This window comes from Tiliqua scincoides, chromosome 7, assembly GCF_035046505.1.
Source record: "Tiliqua scincoides isolate rTilSci1 chromosome 7, rTilSci1.hap2, whole genome shotgun sequence".
NCBI lineage: Eukaryota > Metazoa > Chordata > Lepidosauria > Squamata > Scincidae > Tiliqua > Tiliqua scincoides.
In genome coordinates this window covers 27,453,846-27,476,454 of record NC_089827.1, presented here as the reverse complement: position 1 = coordinate 27,476,454, position 22,609 = coordinate 27,453,846, and the positions used below count along the sequence as shown (strand labels likewise).

The window sequence follows — 22,609 nt, the reverse complement described above, 5'->3', positions numbered from 1 at the left end:
TTGTCCCTTTCTCTGTCTCCAGAACTCAAAGTGAAGGGAAGGTCTCCAAGGTATCAAACAGTGGGCTGAATAGCATTCATGGTGCCTACTGAGGTCCTGAAGTGAGACCATTTAGCAGATGATGGTGATAAATAAGTACTTTGTTGTCACATAGAAACTCATTAGCTGCAAATGACCGAAAATATGCAAATTTCAGTCATAGTTTCAAGATATGAGAGAATACAATGATCATGCTGGGAGAGCTCAATTATAACAGGGTGTGTGTAGATAAATTGCTTCCAGGGGTCGCATTAGCCTGAGGAGGCCTCTAGTGGCCAAAACTGGCCTCTAGTGACTGCACAGGGAGAGATTTAGAATTGGGCTGCTCCTTGCTATGCAGTTGTACCCTAAGGCAGTGTTTCTCAAACTGTGGGTTGGGACCCACTAGGTGGGTCACAAGCAAATTTCAGGTGGGTCCCCATTCATTTCATCATTTTATTTTTAATATATTAGGCTTGATGCTACCCTGGTTTGTGACTGCATTTGGGGAAATGTTACACATCTGTACTTTTAACAGAATATACTGTATATATATAATGTATATTCTTTTAACAATGATAGTAAATGGAACTTACTCCTGTGTGGGTAGGATTGAAGCCTAGAATTGTTAAAAATTTTTCCTGTTTAATGATATCACACTAGAAAAGTGTGAGCTGCCTAAAATTTGTGTAATGGTACACAGATGCCAGAATGTGTGTCCAGGGCATTCTCTGTGTGACAGTATCCTGCCTTTGAAGAAAACAGCTAAAAAGTCCCTTCAAATTGCCAGAAGTGCTCATGTGCATTTGCTCACTCTTGCTGTTTCTCGCACACACACATACACACTCATGTGCTCACACTGCTACCTACCCAGCAGTGTGAATACTCCTATCCAACCTAGTTAAAATCTAGTTTAAAGCAACCTTAGTTCAAGAGTAAGGTCTCTACAGCTTATCAGCAAAATTCCTGATGAGTGATAAATCAGACTGCCTCAGGCTATCCTGTTGACTAAGCTTCTATGCCGGAGGCAATGCAGATCTTCAGTTTCAGCTGGAGAAAATTCTTCAGAGAAAAATTTCTCAGATTTCTTCAGAGAAAATTCTTTAGGTGGATAACCTTTGAAGATACTAGGCTGACTTCAGTTTCATTATTGAAGCTATCAGGTGTGTCAGGTGTAACTCTTTGGTGTCAGGCTTCTGCAACTCAATAGTTTCCTAAATATAGGACATAATAAATGGACAGTGGCATACATAGTGCCACTGGTATGCAGGGCGCACTACTCCCATGACCTCGCTCTTGACTGCTGGAGGTAGACCTGGCCTCTACTTTGAGATCGCCCAGTGGTGCTGCTCAAATACTGTCTGTGACCTCTTAAAAAAGAGTAATATAATCACATCCATGTTTTTTTTCCATTCACACCAATGTTTCTTCTATAATTTGCTTATGTGAGATCAGAGTGTGTTTGTTTTTTCCATTCAGATAGAGGAAGCAACACTCTTAACAGTTTAATGGTGTGCAACCTTTTGAACTGCTGTGGTTTGAATATATTGCTTGTGATGAAGCTTTGTTGAAGAGCTGCTTTGTATTTTGCAGCTCACTGTTCTCAAGGTCAGTCTCTAGGAAAGGGTATATACTCTAAGGCAGGGGTGCCCAAACCCCAGCCCTGGGGCCACATGCGGCCCTCGAGGCCTCTCAACGCAGCCCTCAGGGAGCCCCCAGTCTCCAATGAGCCTCTGGCCCTCTGGAGATTTGTTGGAGCCCGCAATGGCCTGACACAGCTGCTCTCAGCATGAGGGCAACTGTATGACCTCTCGCGTGAGCTGTGGGATGAGGGCTTCCTCCATTACTTGCTGTTTCACATCTGTGATGCAGTAGCGGCAGCAAAGGAAGGCCAGCCTTGCTTTGTGCAAGGCCTTTTATAGGCCTTGAGCTATTGCAAGACCTTCATTCATTCATATAAGTTCTACCTCTAGTATATTAATTTATGTAAACTTATGTAAATTTATTCAAATTTTAAATGTAAATTAATTTTTTTCCCCGGCCCCCAACACAGTGTCAGAGAGATGATGTGGCCCTCTAGCCAAAAACTTTGGACACCCCTGCTCTAAGATATGAAGTTCTTCTTAAGAATGTAACGCCTACCTCATGTATGGGTTACCTGGCCCATGTATTCATGGGGCGGCGCTTAAAGCTTTGGAGTTTGCATGATTTTTCCTACACAAAATTTGTTCTTTGTTTTAAAATTGAAATGTATGAGTTTGATTCTGAGATTCTTATGTTAAAAGGTGGGTATCCAACTTTACTTTTAGTTTATAGAAGAAAGCTTTTGAAAATTCCATATGAGCAGTTAAGTACAAAGCTTTATCTGAATAATACCTTTGAGAGAAATCCATTTGAGGAGGCTAATCTCTATGTTTCAGATGTCTATGATCAATTTTATGGGGGAGAGACCTAGGAGGAGGATGGATGGTTGTGGACCAGATGCTCAAGGGTCGCAAACTGGGCTGTGAGCATATCCAAAGCTACTGCTTCTTTAATGCAGATCTCTTGCCCGTGTTGGCGACTAGTGGGAGAACAATTTATATCCTCAGATGTAGCCTCAAGAAAATCTGTGTCTCCAGTGTCTGATGCCTAATCTAAGCTGTCAGATGAAGAACTCTCTAAGCTGTCAAATGAGGAAATTATGCTTCTTGTAGTCATATTACAGTTTCATCTTTTTCTTGATTTACATAATCAAGCAGTGATGCCAGTCCTGAAAGCCTTGGAAAGGATTGAAGAGACTTTATTTTTTCACATCCTGATTGCAGTACTCTTGGTAGGAATGGTATCAACTACAAGGTCTTTCCCTCTTCTTCCTGTCCCCTTTACATTGCAAGGTAATTTACACTGAACAGGTACAGATTTTTATTTTCTCAAGTTAAGGAAAAGAAATAACTATTTCAGTGAAGGAGCTTTCTATTGCAATAGATCAAGAATATCCTGGAGTTGAAGTGTTCTTACCTATTGCTTGTTCCCAACTCCACGAAATCTGCTCTGAGTTTGCACTGAAGTCATCTGTCAGAACAAGTTTTGGCACGGGCATGTTGTCTGTCTGACCTCATATACCCCAAACATGAAAAATGTATTACTGGTTCAAATCCCTCATCACTCTATATTTCAAGTCTGTCTCCAAGTCAGATAGATGCTTCCAGAACTTTCCTGACAGTTTTAAAAAGTGTGATGGGAGAAACTGGGCCTCTTAGGAGTGAGGCTTAGGTGTACAGGTTGAGACTAATTTTTTGCATGGGCTCCAAGCACTCATGGCAAAAATGATGGCAAAAAAACACACAATAGCAAATCAATTTAAAAAACAAAGTTCCCTTGCTTCAGTGATTTAAAAACAGTCTTGCTGACCTTTGGGATGTTAAGATAGAGTCATTAAAATGACAATCATACAATCAGTCTCTCTCAAAGTGCTGAGAAAGGCTTCACTCAGACCCCTCCCTTCACTAATGCAAAGTATCTTTCTTTCAGGGGGGAAGGGAGGGGAAGGATTGATGGATTGTCAGCCAGCTGCCCCCCCCCCCTCTGGAGGCTACTGTTAAAGGACTGTTCAGTTTTTTAAAATGATTTTAAAGGGGTGCATTTTTCCCCTTCTCCAGGGATCAGCACATTCCTTCTCATTTGCAGGGGCTGTTCAAATGAGTCAAATCCATGTATAAAAAATCCATGTATAAATAGGCTGGACCTGTAGTTGTTCTCTATCTCTGAATAGTACCCATGTGCAGAATGGAGGCTAGTTTGGGTTCTTTGTTTTTGTTTTCCAGTTGCTGTAGACCTGATGAGAGTTGAGAGGAGGAGGAACAACATGTTTTGCCCATTCTTTTCCTTGGAAAATCCACACCAAAGAGCCTCACTAGTGAAAATGAGGCAGTGTCTTTTGTTTTCCCTTCCAGGAAGGAAACATCTCTCAGCCTGTTGCACTTAACCATCTATAATTTGTTGCAACCAATTCCTTGGCTGGAGATTCTGCCTGCCCGCCCACTTGCCTTCCTTCTTTTCTTTCACATGCAGACAGTTGATTTATGATTAGGGGCAGGACAACAGCAATCAGGGAACTGATTAGCAGGGGTCCCTTGGGCCAGGAAAGCCTCTGACTATAAATATCCTTCTTCTGTCTCTACACTCAGATGGGAGTGGGTTTTTGCAGAAGCTAGATTGCAACTGAATTGTTCAGGTCTAGGGTCCTAGTGGACTTTTGACTGGAATATTTGTTTTAGGGCCCAATCCTATGCAAATTTCCAGCATCAGTGCAGCCACAATGCAGCCCCGAGGTAAGGGACCAAATGTTCCCTTACCTGGAGGAGGCCTTGGTGACTGCCTCCCCACCACAAGATGCAGTGCATGCCCCATTGGCACTGCTGCCCTGGCACCGGAAAATTGGATAGGATTGGGTCCTTAGTCTTTCTGTCTGCACCTAGTGGCTACTCAACATTTTGCCTCCTAGTGGTTTTCAGCATTTTTAGGTGTTATTTTTAGTCCTTTGACAATGCACTACATAGCTAAGGGTGAAACGTCAGGAAAAGCTAGACTTGATGAATGTGGCCTTGAAACCTGTAGAAGGAACCTTTCATTTGATGATAGTTCTGGCCTCAAAAGCCTCAGTTCCTATTTCAGATGCATTGTTTCTTGATTTTAAAATCCCATTTTAGATGTCTGTGATGAGAGGAAGGAAGGCAGAGGGCTGTGAGTGCTGTCGGAATACTCCCATGGAGTAAGGAGGCTGTAGACAACCCAGAAAAGCTGCTGATTGAGATGAGGAGGAAATGGGTGGAAGCTGAGCCTCCTCTTCTCTTGGAAAGGAATAGAGACTGTAAGGCACAGGCACAAAGGGCACAGTCTGACCCCGTCCCCTTGTTCTACTCCCAAACTGGCAAAAAGGAAGGAACTGCATTGGGCAAAGGACCCGGACCACAAAGGAGCCTCTGGACCTGTCATGGTGCAGATATTGCAAAAGCATTCTGAAATTTCCAGTCCTCGATCAGGTCTGGTTCTCCAGAACATGGTTTGGTGGATTGTCTGAACTGAGCCTATGCTTACTTTACAGTTTATATATTTCCCTAGGTCAGTGGTTCTCAAACTTTTGGCACCGGGACTCACTTTTTACAATGCGAATCTGTCAGGATCCACTGCAAGTGATGTCACAACTGGAAGTGACATTATCAAGTAGGAAAATTTTTAAAAATTGTAGGCTCCAATCCTACCCAAGGGAGGGGGTGAATTCTCCCTTACTGGGTTACTTCAAGCAAAGGTTCAGCAGGCACCTGCTAGAGATACTCTAGGACAGTGGTTCTCACATATTTAGCACTGGGACCCACTTTTTAGAATGAGAATCTGTCAGAACCTACCAGAAGTGATGTCATGACTGGAAGTGACATCATCAAGCAGGAAAATTTTTAACAATCCTAGGCTGCCCATACTGCCCATATATCCTACCCATACTTACCCAGGAGTAAGTTTAATTTACTATCATTGTTAAAAGAATATACATAGTAACTTGTTAAAAGTATAGGTCTGTAACATTTCCCCAAATGCAGTCACACACCATGGTAACATCAAGTCTAATATATTAAAAAGAAAATATTGAAATGAATGTGGACCCACATGAAATTGGCTTGCGACCCACCTAGTGGGTCCCACAAACACTGCCCTAGGTTATTATATAAATGTGTTGTTTGAGCAACCACTCATCCCTCCATCCTTGTATACCATATTGCTGTACATTTCACTGTGAAGAATATCATTGTATGGGTAATCGCTGTAGGGCACTGGTTCCCAAATTTTTGGGAACTGCAGCTCTGTTTAGTGCTGCTTAGGCAGCTCATGGCTCCTGGAAGTGACTGGCGATATTGCATTGCCAGTCACTTCCTAGCCTTCTGAAGCAAGGGGAGGTTGCATGTGTCTTCCCAGTGCTTCAGAAGGCTTCCAACAGCCTTCTGCAGGTCAGCCTTCATTACCTGCAGGTCCTTGAACAAGGGCAGCTGACCTGGACCCTTTGGAGGCTCTTTTGAGCCCTGCAGAGGCCACACACATCCTCCCACGGCCTGTGCAGGGCTCAGAATGACTGTTAGAAGGAAAAAAAGTATGACTTCCAGTTTCTCGGCAAAGCAGAGACATTTTTATGCTTTTAAAAGGCATTATGAGGGCTGGGGAAGCTGGTGAACAGTCACAAAGCACTGTTTGGGAACTTCTGATTCTGGTGTTGTACCTATACTTGGAAGTTCTAGGTCCAAATCGTGGAAGATCCAGGTCTAAGTTCTATGCCAGCATTTGAAATGTAAGTAGAAGGTTTAAAGACATTCTATTTATCCTTTACAAATCTGACTGAACTTTGAAAAGAAAAGAAAGGGAGCGGTCAGAAGTGACAGTCCTTTACACAGATAACAAGTTTTTAATTCATTTCTGAATCTTAGCCAAACATGTTCAGGATTGTGTCCTTTTTTATTTCTGGAAAACCATTAATTTTTTTTAAAAATCATGCAATTTTAAATGTAAATTCTTGTCACAGCAGTTTGCCTTCAAGAATTAACACATTATTATGTCATTGGGCAAATAAATCTATGTGCAGTTACATTGTATGTCTTTATGCCTTAGTTTTAGTGCTTGTATTTCTTCAGCTGCATTCAACCATTCAAAAACCATTCAAACCATCAAAAGATGGTTTCAACATTGGCAGTGTTGTGTCCTTTGGGTAGGACTGTTATATAAATTTAGTTTAACCAGCATGTGTGTCATGAATCAGCAACCAGCTTCTGTGTAAATTTTATAGTATCCAATTTTTGCTCTCTTCACCATTCCACACCATATGAACCATTCCACACATCCCCATAAAATGTACCTGATATTCACTTTGTGAGAGAAAACTGCTGTACTTCTCCATCAGCACTGGGTTCAGCAAGCGTTTTGCTAGATTTGGGATATGTTACTAGACTCTTTTAAAAAATGGAGAAAACATGCTGGGTTTACTTCACTATATTATCTGTTACAATGGAAGAGGAATGGACTACATGTGAACAGTTTGCTGAGGCATTTTTGAAAGAGTGTTCCTCCATTTTCCTTCTGATCTCACAGTGCTGCTAGGGCAGTCTGCCACACAATTTAATTAGGTTTTTCTGTTGTTGTTGCTACGTTTTTAAAATAGAAATGGAGAAGGCGAAAGCGCCGACTGTTACCAGTAAGTACCACAGAAACCTGTCACGACAACAGCATTTCAAACACAAGAGATTCATGAGCTGTTTAAAAAGTAATTCTGTTTGCCAGATTTCCAGCATCAACTCTGACAGCAGAGGTAGAGAAAGAGGAAAGGAATAGGAAGTTATGAGTGGGTATGTTACCTTTCTTTCCTTTTCAACTGACTTAAGCACATGAATTAGAATTCTGTGTTAACATATGTTAACTTGCCCATGAATTGGACATGAATTAGAATTCTTCAAAAAGAATTCCCTCTGTTTTTTATAAAAGCAGGCATCAGTGCCATGATTGGTGTCTTGGAGGTCAAAGTCAATGGTGATAACCAAGCATTCAGTAGCTGACATAATCTTGAATGTGTGTGCGATCTTTCCAGTGTATTTTACTGGAATTTTATTTCACATGTTCCTCAGATTGTTAAGGTTTGTCACTATCCCAAGTTATAATATCATAGCTCAGGAGTAAAGTGCATGCTTTTCATACAGTAGGTCTCAGAATCCATTCTTAGCATCTACAGTTACAGAATATCAGATAGAAGGGCTGGGAAAGAGCTCTGCCAGAGACTCTGAAAAGCTGCTGCCAGTTGTCAGTAACATTGGGCTTGATGAAGCAATGGTCTGACTTATTCAGTTCAGTAAGACCTTTATTGGCATAAAATACAGAGAAAGAACAAAACAAAACAAAAATATACAAAGACACCACAACATAGACATCAGTCTTTTCCTCACATACTGCCCAGAGTTCCAGAGCTCTGCCTGGCAATTACCCCAGATAAAAAGGCAGCGACCCTATCAAGGGTCTCAGAGTCAGATGTGGAAAGGAAAGACTGAAGCATGATTGAGTCCTCCCAGCCCTGCATCCTAGTTAGCAAAGGGCCTAGATATTTCTTGCGTGAGACGTCATGAAGTGGGCAGTAGAAAAGGGTATGTGTTATGGTCTCAATTCAATCCCTACCACACTTGCATTTCCTCTCCGAGTAGGGAATACCACTGAACCTGCCCGATAACACGGCTGATGGAAGAGCATTACATCTTGCAAGTGTGAATGCTCTCCGAGCCTGTGGGCACTCCAGGTGATAAAAGAAGGAGGCCAGTTTCCCGAAACTGATTGGAACATGGAGATAGAGTGGAGAGCATGTGGTTCTGGCGGCACTAAACAGCTCTTGTTGTTCAATGTCAAGAATTCTTTCTTTGACGATTCTGTAAGCAGCATCACAACCAATCATGCCTAGCTCTGCAGTGTCCAGCCCTATTGACTTGAGCTTGGTTAGAAGATCAGTGATCTCTAATGGCAGGACTGAATCCGACAATAATTGGAGCATTAGACCAGAGGAGGTAGGGTTAAATAAAGTCCTAAACCAAAATTTCAGTAATCTAAGCCAAGCAGTCGTCTTTAGCCGAATTAACCCCACCTCGAGACACAGAACTGAGTAGGGAACGCACCTGGGTAAACCCAAAATCTTCCAAAGAAAGGAGGCTTGAATGCTTTCTAATGGTTGGTTAATAGCCTTATACCAGACGGGAGAGCCATAAAGGACCAGGGAAAGAATCTTTCCCTTAAACGCCTCCAGAGCGGCTGGGACATAACCATTGCCGCAGGCAAAAAAGAAACGGGAAATAGCTGAGGACACCAGTTTGGATGCGTTCTGCACTGCCTTACGATGAAAAGCCCAAGTGAGCATGTAATGGAAGTTGATTCCCAGGTACTTGAAATGCTTAACCTGCTCCATTTTATTGCCATTACAAGACCACTTAAAAGCCTTCCATCTATTGGCAAATATCATTATCTTAGATTTAGCATAATTGATTTGCAATTTGTTGGACAGAAGATACTCTTCGGTGCGATTCAGCAGACGTTTTAGGCCAATTCTAGTACGGGATATCAGTACTGCATCATCCGCATACAGAAGTAGCGGCACTTGGCTTGCGCCAAGCTTCGGGCAATGGCTATCTACTTCCTTCAGGGATAGGGCAAGGTCGTTTAGAAACAGATTGAAAAGCATGGGGTCCAAGACACAGCCCTGTTTGACCCCTTTGTTGGTAGCGATGGAATGAGTTAGATTCCCACTCCAGGAGCGTCTAACCCTGCATGAAGTATTTAGATGGAGGGATCTAATCAGCAGCAACAATCTTTTATCAATCCCCATGTTTTCCAATTTGGACCAAAGAAGCTCCCTATCCACAGAATCGAAGGCACCTTTCAGATCAAGGAAGGCTACATAAAGGCGAGCCTTGCATATCCTAACCTGCTTATGGGCCAAATGAGATAGGATCAAGCAATTGTCCAAAGTTGATTTGCCCCGACAGAAGCCAGATTGCTCGGGGCCTAAGATGCCTTGCAAAGTAACCCAGAGAGTAAGTTTATTGCATAGATATTTAGCATAAATCTTACCTATTACAGAAAGCAAATTAACGGGCCGAAAATTTCCTGGTGTGGTAGGGTCACCCTTTTTATGGATAGGAATAACTGTCGCTGTAAGCCAGACATTAGGCAATAGGCCAGAACTGTCAATCACTGTAAAGACGTGGGCAAGTAACTGGGCCCACCATTCCGGATCGCCTTTTAAGGTCTGACTTATTATACAGCTCCTCATGGGCATCATTCCCCTGATTGTACACCTTTTTAGGAAGGATAATATAACTCTGGATATTCTTGAGCACTAGCACTATAGCTCACCCTCCATTTGCTACGCCACTGTAACTGCCTCTTGAGTTGTGAGCAGAGATATAGTCTGGTGGACTTTTTTTGAGAGAGTGTTCTATAGACTTGGTGCCACAACAGAGAAGGCCCTCATGCTTAACTACCATATTTCTGATGGTGGAAAGGCACAGCAGGCAGTGACTTCTGAAGTTGACTTCAGTGCTTGGATAGGTTTGTATGGAAAAAGATATCCTTAAGTAGCTTTGTCTTTTGACTGAGTGTCAAAATGTTGGCAGTCAAGCTGAGTGTTCTAAGCTATATTTTCATTCTATACCAATAAAGTAGAAATAAATATTACTGTATGTTACAAGAATCCTGGTCATAACTTATGCTAAGAGTTGCACACATATTTGAAAACAGCAAATAATATATTGCAGTTTAACATCTACCTTTAGCTGGGCTGTAAAATCATTTCTTTTTGAAAATGTGCATGCTATCTAGGTCACTTTGTGTTTTATGTATGTTGGTTACACAGACATCCAAATATAAATGACAAGCACTGCATCTGTTGGCAGTTCACTTATTTTGGGTTAGTGAGATTCCCCATTCTATTACACCCAAGTCTTCATGTCACTTTTTACTGAAAAGAAAGAGACATGGTTTGTGTGTCTGAATTAGTAGGTGTCTATGACTCATAAACACAAAATTAGAACTAAAGATTTAGTGAGTGGATAATGGGACATTTGCAAATACTGATCTGTGGTTTTTCCTGCTGCTTCCCTAATAGCTCTTTTACATGCCAGTGTTAATCTCCAAGGATTTATTGTCACTGTGGCTTAAAAAAATCCTTTCCTTCTATTTTTATGACAGCCTTCACTCCTCCCCTCCACCTGCAAAATATATGAGTAGGTTTCTGTAGTCTCATCATGACAACATTCATGTCTTTTTGTGATAAAAATATCAGATAAAAGCCATTTACATCAGAAATGTTTGTTTTTACTCTGTGTATGAATCATTATGTAAAAAAAAATAGTGATAAGTATTGTTGGGGAACCTTTTGAGTAATATTTAAATATCTGTTAATTCCACATTCTAGTCTTGCTGGGTTTTTTTTAGGGGTTAATCTACATTGTCATGGCATGCTGCCCAGAAGATATTAAGAACTAGAGCATCCCTAAGAAATATTGGCTTACAGACTGGCTTAGAGCTAGATATTGCTTTAGAGAGTATTAAAAGTAGATCTTTTTTAGATCTAAAAGTTGTAAGCAGAAAGCCTGATGTTGTAAGCCTCTCCTGACACAAGTCATGTCTATTTATGGATAGATTGACAAACATATTTTTTCAGCTTGTTCATTAAGGCAAGTTTGTGTAATCATTTTAGCATTAAATGAAATACAAATTTAAATATGCAGCTGCATGTTCATTGAAATGAGACTTTTACTTCCCCCTGCCCCCAACCCAATTCTAAAGAGAAACATAATTAGTAATGCTCTTGGCATCCCATGGGAGGCACAAGAGGCAGGACTGTCTGCGCAGCTTCATGTTGATTTACAATCTTAACCAATTAATTTCATTTATACTCTTCCTTATCTACCCAGCCAGTGATATAGATATAGCAAGGACTTGGTGCCAAGTGTACTTAGGCTCATGCAGGCATAGCTGATCCTTTGATTATCATAGCTGCAAAGCTGTTAAGATGTGTTCATGTTCCATCTCTAGTAGTTTTTATATAACAGCTTTGGATGACAGTTGGATTCATTGAGTGTTTGGCAGTGGTTGCTATTTCTAGTATGGTAGCACCACCCCACTGAGCTAGATACCCTTGGTTTGCTCTAAAAAGCAGCATGTTCTGGGGAGGGGGCAGGCGTGGCCAGGGGCGTGGGGGAAGCGTGTCAGGGGAGGGGGAGAGGCGGGTCCGCAGAGCCAAGCTCCACAGGATCCAAGGCACTTGGGTAGGGCTGCTTAACCTACACGAGTGCCTTTACTTTAGCGGCGTCGCAGCTAAGTAAGTAGCCCCATTGTGGGGCTGCTTCCCTTACTTGGAGGAAGGGGGCGATCATCCCCTTCTCCCAAGGAGCCTCCCGCAGTAGCGCGGGAGTCGAAGGATCTGGCGGGAGCCCTCCGTGGAGCTGCTGGGTCCCGGAGCTCCAGGCAGCTCAGGATTGGGCTGTGACCCTGCATTTTAATTCATATCCCTTTATAGTTTACACAAACAGTTTAATTTGCCACACTTTGTATTTCTGGGGCTCATTTCAAAAACAAAACTGTTTTTGTTTGAACAAAAGAAATTGTTCAAGCAGATCCTTTCCTGTTAAGATATATTTATGTTAAATTCTTTTTCCTAGTGTTTGTAACTGTATTTGTGTGTTGTGCTGTTGACTGTTGATTGTTAACAGGTTCTGAAATAATCATGTTAGGTGAGCTATGAATACATATACAGCATTAACAGACTTCTTCAAAATCCTGCCGGATGACCCTTGTGGGCCTGTCAAGAAAACCTAATATAATTCTTCTTCCTTATTCTCTTTAGGTTGATAATCTGATTTCACTTATATCTTCTACTGCTTAATCCCCTTTAGCACTAAACATTCTCCATCTTGTTTTCTCTCTGGGCTGCTCATTAAATTCTGAATAATTATATACTGAGGCAGCAGTATACTTGCCTGAAATTTATGCTACATAAGATTACATCTTTGTACTTCATATTGATTATGGAAGCAATTCTTTACTCATTTCACACATGCAAATTAGCACCTCAGCTTCATCTTTTCCCTTAAGCTTGTGTTGAATGGGTGGAGTCTTCCTTAACTGTTTGGCAGAGTTGTTAAAAGATATATTACATAAAGTGGATTCACAGCTTTTGGACCTAACAGTGCAGCTCAGGAGGTAACTGCAGTTCTTCTCAGGGTAAGCCCTGGTATCTGCAGAGGTTCCATTCCAAAACCCTCCTCAGTTAATTGAAACTGCAGATACCAGGGAAGCCCCCCACCCTCTGGAGACTTCCTTGGGCCTCAGAATACCTTAAAAGGCATAAAAATGTCCCTCCGGAAGGGGGTGCATGGGGAAGCCCCACAGATCAGATCTGTGCTTAAGTGAAACCAAGGATATGGAATCCACAGATATGGATTCCATGCTGTATTTCCCCTTACCCTGAGTAAAGTCCCAGTCACGCCATAGGGCTATTTGGATCCGCTTTAGCTATATAACTGACACAAATCTTGGAACTCCCATGTATTGCTGCCTGGCCGGGGAAGGGGGTTAAGATGCAGTGTGCACCACTGCCACTGATCTCACCTTATCCTGGACCCTCCCCCACCCAGAAATGCTTCTCCTTGCCTCCAAAAACACCTTCCTGCCACCCTTTCCCAGCCCCTGTGCCACCTGGTACAATCTTAACTGTGGTGACTGGTACAGGGATGGGATATGATGTCGGCAGGCCAACACAGGCCTTCATACCAGCCCAGCTAGCTCCTGAGTAGCTGCGAACGTGCCTTACAGCCCATTTGTGACACTCTGAGCCAGCATGAGATGGGTGATAAGTCAAAGGTGTTTTCTTGTCCTCAAGAGATACCAAATGTGGGGCCTATGAAGTTCCAAAGACTTTTTTTTTCAAATGAAAATGGACCTATTACAGTTGGAATAACTGAACTGTAAATAAAAATATTAGGTACTTTAATCTGAGCACTTCATGCGTTAATGGCCCAGTCCTGTCAAGGGCCTATGGCAGTGAATCTCATGTTGCCAAAGACCTCATTGCGGCAGTACAACAACTTCGCTCTCACATGTGATTGATCCACTAGTGAAATGGCCAGTAGTGCCGAATGCATTCCAGACAGGTAAGGTGGTGGCATTGGCGGACCACAGGTGATTTGGGGCAGGAAGGACAGGTTGGGGACCAGCCTAGAGAGGTGGATCTTGGTGGCAAAAGTGCATGCAGGATCTGTTCCCCATTTTCCAGCCTGTCATGCCCCTTTCTCTCCTTGGACTTACACCAGCTACATAGCTGGTGTGCATAGCTGGTATGGGTCAGAAGAGACCCATAGACAGCCAACCAAGGGATAACTAAAAATGTTTTTTAATTAACTCTTGTTAGTTCCCCCACCACCACTATCGTAACCACTGTAACATGCAGCATGTGCTCTGTCGGTGCAGCTACATGCTACAGCATGGTGGGGGTTAGGATTAGGCTGTTAAAGTGACAAGAACACCTGAGCTGTACTGTCATGAATATAATGCTTGTAGCATTATTGTTTTGACTTGTGAAAGTCTGTGAAGCTTCATTCCGAAGGATGTTTTCATTAACTAAAGTTTCATTGAAAAAATGAGGGTTTGCTATTCAGAATATGGGCAGTGTAACTCATCTAACTGTAGAGAGGAGGTGATTGTGTATTTCAGTTTTAAAGTACTGTACCCACTACAAGCCTAAGGATCATGGGAACCTGTCCTTATTGAATGTGTATATGATCTGCATGTTAATGCGAGAGATAATTTGTTGAATCCAAATGTCCCTTCTTTCAACATAGCCCTTCTTCGACAGAGTCTTTCCTTTTTGAGGAAAGGAACTTCTGGATCCAATCCAGTGCTTGTTAGTGGGAAAAGAGTTTCCATGTTTAGAAATTTTGTTAAGTTGTGAAAAATGGAATGGCTATGGGGTTTCCAGCATATTTGGTTTCTCAGTAGGAACCAATGAGCCTGGAATCTTGCAGGCAAGCTGAAAACCGTGGGTTAGGAGTGAATATGATAAAGGTGTTATGTTCTGTGGAGCTGAAATGATCTGAACTGATATAAAAATCTTGTTCACCACTTCCTGCAGTATTTTTCTCCAGCTTCTTAAACTGATTGAATGGCCTCTGAACAAGACTTCATTTTAGTGGTTCTTCTATACAGAGCCTAGCTATCTGATACTAAAACAATTTACTGTATGATATAGTAGTGATAATCAATTGAAAATAATCTTTCTCCCTTCTGGAATGCATCAAAACCAGTAATTCTTAAACACCACCTTGGCAGCTTCTAGCCTCTGAAATTCCCTCCTTTTAATACATTCTTGTGGTTTTCCTTGTAATGTACTGCTGCCTGTGCATGTGCTAACTGGATCCAATCATATTATAATGAAAGTGTTGATAACCTGAAGTGGCTATTATTATGTGTAACCAATTTGGTAAATGGCAGCATATACAGGGAGATGGGAGAAAATAAATATGACAAATAAACTTTTGTAAATCAACAGGAATGTAAATTGTCATTTATGTTTGGAAATAAATAATAAAAAGTGAACAAAAAAAAGGGAAAAGGACATATGTGCTTAATCTGTATGAAAAGTTAAAAACCTCATAATGAAGAGGTTCCCAAACTGTCTGTCATGATGCCCTGTGGTGTCGTGAGGCATTCCCTGGATCGTCATGGGTTGCTCACCTCCTAGTAAGGGAGACTGCAACCCTGCAAATGTCAGCAGGAGGCTCAGTGCAGCAGGCAGAGCTCCCACACATGGTTTTTGCCTCTTAGAAAAGCCCATCTGCCCAGAGCCTCTTACCACAATTTGTAGTGTAGCTGCAGGTCTCTAAACCAGGAAGTGGTGATGACATCATCACATGATGCAGACTGTCATCACCATTTATTTCTGGGTTCCAAGCACTAAGTAAGGGCATTGTCTGCTTTGGGAAGCACTGTTGTGATGGACTTCTCAATTAGACTTCTAATGTTTCTATGTAATTACCATTGCTTTTCTATTATGTTGGCTATGCAATATTAATATGAGGGCACAATCCTAACCAGATCTACTCAGACGTAAGTCCTATTTTGTTCAGATAGATAAGATAAGACCTTTATTGGCATACATAACAAACACAACAACACAACAGAGAGAATAGTAGTGAGTACAAGCCTATGATATATAATACATAACAAGTGAATAAGTCAGGTATATTTGTCCCATATAAAACATAGTGGCCTAACATATAAAATATACTGGATAGCCTCTCTTGGGTCTACTTGCCACCATCAACTGCAGATAGACTGCCACCCTCTTGGTGATAGGACTGAACACATCATTCAGCTGTTATGGCTTATCACCACCATCATGAATTTTGAAACCTTTTTCAATTCCGAGGGTGAGCAGTCATTTAATAATAATTTAATTTTTTCCATATCTGGAAGACCCACCATTAACCAGGATTAGATAGGTAGAGTGGACGCTATTATGCCGAGGACAAAAAAAAAAGTATATGCGGGAGAGATTCAACTGACCCCATGTTACAAGGGCAGAGACTATCTTGATAGGGAATCCTATGATACCTCCCAGCTGTCACCCTTGAGGGAGTAACGTTGAACCTTGCCAGGGTTATGGCACATTCTGTGGGGTCTGTCAGTGAGGAGAGATAGATTGCCATTTTCCCTAACTGGTATGGGATGGAATAATATAAGGGCGAGCAAACCTTTGTTGCCTGTTCATTAAGATTTTGAAATTCAGTATCCAACAGTCTGACTGTGATGCTCCGATAGGCCTCAACATATGAACACATGTTCAGATGGTCTAGTGAGATCCCTGTTGTCTCAATTTTCTTCCTTATATAGGTGAACCATGAAGAAAGGTCGAGCTTGCCGAGCATCAAATATAGCAGACTACCTGGTGGCGAATTGTAATGAATATGCAACCAATATCGGATGGATAAAAGCCAGGGTCTGGTTAACAAGAGCTTTTGCCCTGTTTCCAAGCATTTAGCGCCATATGGGGCACACCCAGGCAAACCCAGGATTGCCCTAAGAAATTTTGCCTGGACTCATTCCAGCTCATGGTTTGCTGCCCTAATCCAAATTGGAATGCCATATAGTAATTGTGCAACTGACTGGGCATTAAAGATCTTAAATGTCGCAGGAATGAAACAATTACCTTTTCTATGGAAAAACCTAAGGATAGCTTGGGAGGTAGCATGAACTAAGTTAACTGCCAGTTTACGATGAGTGCACCAAGATAAATTATATTGGAAGTGTACCCCTAGATATTTAAAACTCTTGACCTGTTCGATTTTCTCACCATTTATATCCCAGGTAAGCGGGTTCCAGAATTTAGAGAACACTAATATCTTAGTCTTCTGGGTATTTAACTCCAATTTATTTTTTGAAAGGTAGGCAGAGCTTCTTTTTAATAGTCTTTTGAGGCCAATTCGTGTTTGAGAAATCAACACAGCATCGTCCGCATATAATAAAATGGGAATATAGGTTGAACCTAGCCTGGGACAGTGCCCATGAGCTTGAAGAAGGAAGGAGACCATATCACTTTAAAAAAGAGTAAAGAGGAAAGGTGCCAGAATGCACCCCTTTTCCACCAAGATTCTGGGTGTCAGCTTTCCGGATGATGTACATTTAACCTGACAAGTCGTCCCCATGTGGAGATTTTTTAATAAGGGCTAGGAGCCTGGGATCTAGTTTAAGATTAGCTAGTTTCTCCCATAGCAGGGCACGGTGTACGGAGTCAAATGCTCCTTTTAGATCTAAAAATGCCATATACAGTTTTTGCTGATTGCTCTTAGTATACTTTTCAATAAGATGGGTTAAAACTACACAATAATAAAGGGTTGAGAATCCCTTGCGAAAACTGACCTGTTCAGGGCCCGGTAACCCTTGGGCAGACATCCAAGCTGATAATTTTACGAGCAGATGTCTTGCATATATCTCCCCCAGGACCCGATAATTGGATGGATCTTGGTGATCTCCTCTTTTATAAATGGGAACCACCATCGCATTGGTCCAAGCTTCTGGCATCATGCCGGTTTGATCTATCATTGTGAAGAAGGATGCCAGCATGGGGGTGCACCAATCAGGTTCAATTTTCCAAGCTTCAGGAAGTATCAGATCTAGGCCTGGTGACTTTCCGGACCTTGAGTGGAGAATAAGATCCTTCACTTCCTCAGAAGTGACCAGCGGCCAAAATGGCATTTCTTGTAAGGTTGAGTCGGGAGAAGTGACATTACCAATCTCTACCTGCTGAAATAAAGAAGTGGAATAAAAACACCAGGTTTGAGGGGAAATTACAATTGAAGCGGGATTGGGTTTCCGGAGGAACCCTGTCACTATGGACCAGAACTGTTTGGAGTTTTTATGGTTAACTGCTGCTATTAACTTTTCCCATTGTGCAAGAGCATATCTCTGTTTATTTTCTTGAATCAGCTGTATTAGTTGATTTTTAATGGCAAAATAATCTGGGATCATAACTTCCCCAGAAAGTCGGTACTGATGATAAACCTTCCGTACCTGGTTTTTAAGCTTCACACAGTCTCTATCAAACCAAGAAGATGGCTTTGGACTCTTTCTATTGGTCTCACTTTCAGGATTAGGAATTAAGGAAAGTGAGAGATAGGCAGTTAGTGCCTCATAGATTTTGATAGCTTCCAGGGGGTCTGATTCGCTCATCATACGTATTCTATAATTTAGGCAGATCTCAGATTGTAATAACTTCCTCACCTTTTGGCTAGTAACATTAATCCTCAGACAGCAAATGCTAACGTAGAGAAAGTTCAAGGGCAATTACCTCAGTTCTTACCTATTTTGTTCAATGGGGCTTACTCTCAGGAAAGTGTGGTTAGGATTGCAGCCTATGTGAAATAATACAATCCATGTCTCTTTGAGATTAATGGATGATCTTTCTTGGACTCAAATATACTCCATGCAATAATTTCTCAAAAACATTATTTATGAACATAATTATATATATATATTGTGTGTGTGTATATATATATTTTACAAAATGGGAACTCTAGATTCAGGTCTTTTAACTGAATTGTATGTTACCAACTTGTTTTTCATAATCACACTATTTATTCCAACCTGTTTAGGGCAATGCAGATTTTAGAACAGATATATTTTTTCATCCTATATGGAGAGTCTTGTTCTGCTGCTGCATTAATGGATAATAATTGTAGTAGTAGTGACTTCCTTGGGTTGCTCCTATCACATGCCATAGTTCAATCATTTCCTCTAACAGTGCTCTCATGATTAATTGCCTATTGTATTGGAACTGAAGTGGAGTCATTTAACAAATAAGGAGTTTCCACTTGCTAAGATACTCTCTAGTATGCCATAGGATATAATTTTGTAAATTAAGAGAGTGAAAGTTTTAGAATTCTACCCACCAACAAACAGCCCTGTTAATTGAGCTTCTAGAATCTGCAGAATGTTCCCCAAAATGAAAAATTCTATAATTATGTAATTCTAAGTGAACAGTTTTTCTAAGTATCCATGTAACATCTGGTGAAGTCTCAGAAATCAGAGGTGGGGTGTAGGAAGAACTCCAGTGGGTTTATTCATGTTTATTTCAGGCATTATTCTTGTTTTATAAACATTGGCATTGGGTGGACAGAATGGTATATTAGTTGACTACTGATATAGTAGATGGTATACTAGTTGACTACTAACAGAATTTTACTGAGACAAAAGGCAAATGTCTCACTAGTACTCTGCAATATTCTTTTGAAGGAAGTGTTTTGAAGGGTTATGATTAGTTTCCAAACCCAGGTGGGGTGCTGGATAAAGATGGGAAACTCAATGAAAGATTACAGAGTCGTAATGGAAACCTTGTCATATTTAGGATCTGGAGTGTCTCCTAGGGATGGCAGGAAGTTGATTTGAAAAGTTCAAAGCCCAATGGGCAGTCCAATCCTAACCTGTGCTGGCAGAGCTGGGCTGCATGTCTGTGCTTTATTCAGCTCAGATTAGGAGGTGACTGGAGGTCCCCTCAAGGTAAGGGGATACCCTGAATAATGCCCCAGCCTGCTCTGTGGGGCTATTCAGAGCTGGTAGAAGTCTGAGTGACCCAGTATAATGCTGGATGGCCTGGGGTTAGGATGTGGCAGAGGAGGCCTCCTCTGATCCCACCTTCAGGGCCTGTCCCACCCCCTGTTCCATCCTCCCCTGCCCCGAAACACCCCCTCCTGCCACCCTCTCCTATCTACTGTGCTGCTTGGTACAAAGCTCACCTCCACAGGCAGGCCTGGGATGGGATGTTGTGTTGACTGTCCTGCTGGTGCAATTGAATCCTGAGTAACTGCAAATGTACCTCACAACTTCTTTGTGACACACTATGCTGGCAGAGTGGAAGCTGCCCTTGTTAGTCTGTTGCAGCAAAAACAATACAGGTGGAGCCTATTTATCTGCTTTAGTTCCGTTCCATGACTCGGGCGCGATTAACAAAAAAACGCATTGTGCTAAATTCCATAGAGTTACACAAATACACTACAGCCTGACACTTCCGATGGAAGGTAAGGCAGCTGTTATCAGTTCCCTCCCCTCCACACTCAGCCCTCCCCGTTGCCAGCTGCCCAGCTTCTTTCACATGGGATGCTGATCTTTTAAGAGTCCAGCCCTGTGCATTTCTACTCAGAAGTAAACCCCATTGTAGTCAATGGGGCTTACTCCCAGGAAAGTGTGGAAAGGATTGTAGGCTAAATCTCATGCTTTGCTTGATGGGAAGGCTTGCTTGTGTTGGTGATTGCCTGCACATGGGGAGGGGGGTTGCTTATGTCGGTGATTGCCTGCACCATCCCAATGGGGGGGGGATTTGGCAAACACTCCCTGGGTTTTTTAAAGCAATCCCTTCTCCTCCCCCTTCGTACTCAGCCCTCCCCATTGCCAGCTGCCCGGCTTCTTTCACAGTTGGGATGCTGATCTTTTAAGAGTCCAGCCTTATGCATTTCTACTCAGAAGTGAGCCCCATTCCAGTGAATGGGGCTTACTCCCAGGAAAGTTTGGAGAGGATTGTAGGCTATATCTCATGCTTTGCTTGATGGGAAGGCTTGCTTGTGTCCGTGATTGCCTGCACCATCTCAATGGGAAGGGGGATTTGGCAAACACTCCCTGGGTTTTTTAAAGCAATCCCCTCTGTTGCTACCACACCTGCCTCTGTGTGAATGTGAGTGTGAGAGAGAGCCAGCTCCATCATGCTGCACGTGTTCTGCTACAGAGATTTTTGCCCCTCCTTCCCCTCTTCAGCCTCTTTGCTGGCTCAGGGGCTTCAGGAGTGTTACTGTTCCTTTGCCTGGGTGAGGCAGAGCCTTTTTGCAGTGTTTTGGGTTGCCTGGAAATGGAGCGAGAAGCCAGCGCAGGGCAAAGGAGACAAAGGTGTGTGTGACTTTTGGTTCCCCCACCCCATTGAGACAAATCTGCAGATAAAAAATCTGTGAATAAATAGGCTGCACCTGTACAGGTAGATTGCCCCTTATCTAGACATCCGAAATTCATGCATTTTTGTCCAAGACTTAAAAAAAATCTTTCTGAAATATACACTCCCAGTTATGTGTTATAAGTTGTATGTTATATGTAGAACCTCTGGCTTAACACATCAGCACCTTAAAGAAGGATTTGATTAATGTTTCTCCTGCAGTGGTTCCCAACCTTTTTTCACTTGCATACCTCTTGGCAGCCAATTTCCATAAATTCTACCACTCATATTAGCTAAATGTTTGTAATTAATAATATAAGCCCTTTAAAAAGTTAATGCATAAAAATATACCTTAGGATCTCTTACTATATTTTTAATAAATTAGAGACTGTACAGTTCTTAGGTAACAATTACTGGTAGGTTATTTTTCAGGATCTCACCTGGGGTAAAATCAGACAAAGCTATAGTCAGACACCCCCCTAAATTTAATCCCCAACTTATCTGAGGGTCATGGAAAATTCCATGATTTTTGACTCAGAACTGTGCACGACTTATCTGTGAGATTGACATAGGCAAGTATCTGCTGTATATAAGAGGTGAAATAAATAAGGTCTACCTCCTACCCGCCCTATTCAAATTCTTTGCTCCACCCCTTTGCTTTCTGGGAAATTAGTAACTACAGTAGGTCTGCAAGCTCAAATCAGTTTAATTAGGAGGTGAATCACCTAAAGTTTTAATTGATTAGAGCAGGGGTCTCCAAACCCCGGCCCAGGGGCCAGATGTGGCCCGCAGCAAGTCTCTTTCCGGCCCGCGGCCAACCTCTTGTCCCTTGAAAGCCTCTGGCCCACTCAACTGAACATGACCAGAACTGTGCTCTGATTGTGTCTGGAGGGTGTTCTTAGGGCCAGAGAGGTTGAATGAATGAGCCCATTGATTCATTTATTCACTCATCTAAGTTCTATCTCTTATTTATTTAAATTTTATATTTAAATAGTTTTTCCAGCCCTCCACACCACACCAGATATTTGATGCAGCCCTCTGGCCAAAAAGTTTGGAGACCCCTGGATTAGAGAATGTTTGAAATTGTGATATAAGCACCATTGAATGTAATGGACTGAGTTTCTGAGTAAATGTGTAGAATTCCTCCATACAGTACATCGATTTATTAAACTAAAACTTTGGTTACTAAGGGTGTGATCCTAACCCCTTATGTCAGTGCTTTCCAGCACTGAAATAAGGGCAGTGCAGCTCTGAGGTAAGGGAACAAACATTCCCTTACTTTGAGAAGGCCTCTGTGAGTGACACCCAACTGCAGGATGCAGCACATGTCCCATTGGAAAGCACTGACATAAGGGGTTAGGATTGCGCCCTTAATTGATCAGGGCTCACTTTAACCATTGAATCTCAAATATGAAAAACTTGAAAGATGTTCTTCTATATAAAAATAAATGATCTCCTTTTAAAGGTACTATAGGTGTTGTTACATTGGAAGCTGCATTGTAAGTAATCTCAGATGTCTTTCAGTATTTTAAAAAGGCATTTATGTTGAGCTTTGGTCTTTTTATGTTGAGC

General features: G+C 41.9%; 1 protein-coding gene across 1 annotated transcript in view; it reads left to right on the top strand.

Annotated features, from left to right (window-relative positions):
- The window catches only part of COG5 (component of oligomeric golgi complex 5), a 219,712-nt gene that overhangs the window by 116,877 nt on the left and 80,226 nt on the right, over nucleotides 1-22,609 (top strand). The gene's annotated exons all lie outside the window — the stretch shown is intronic.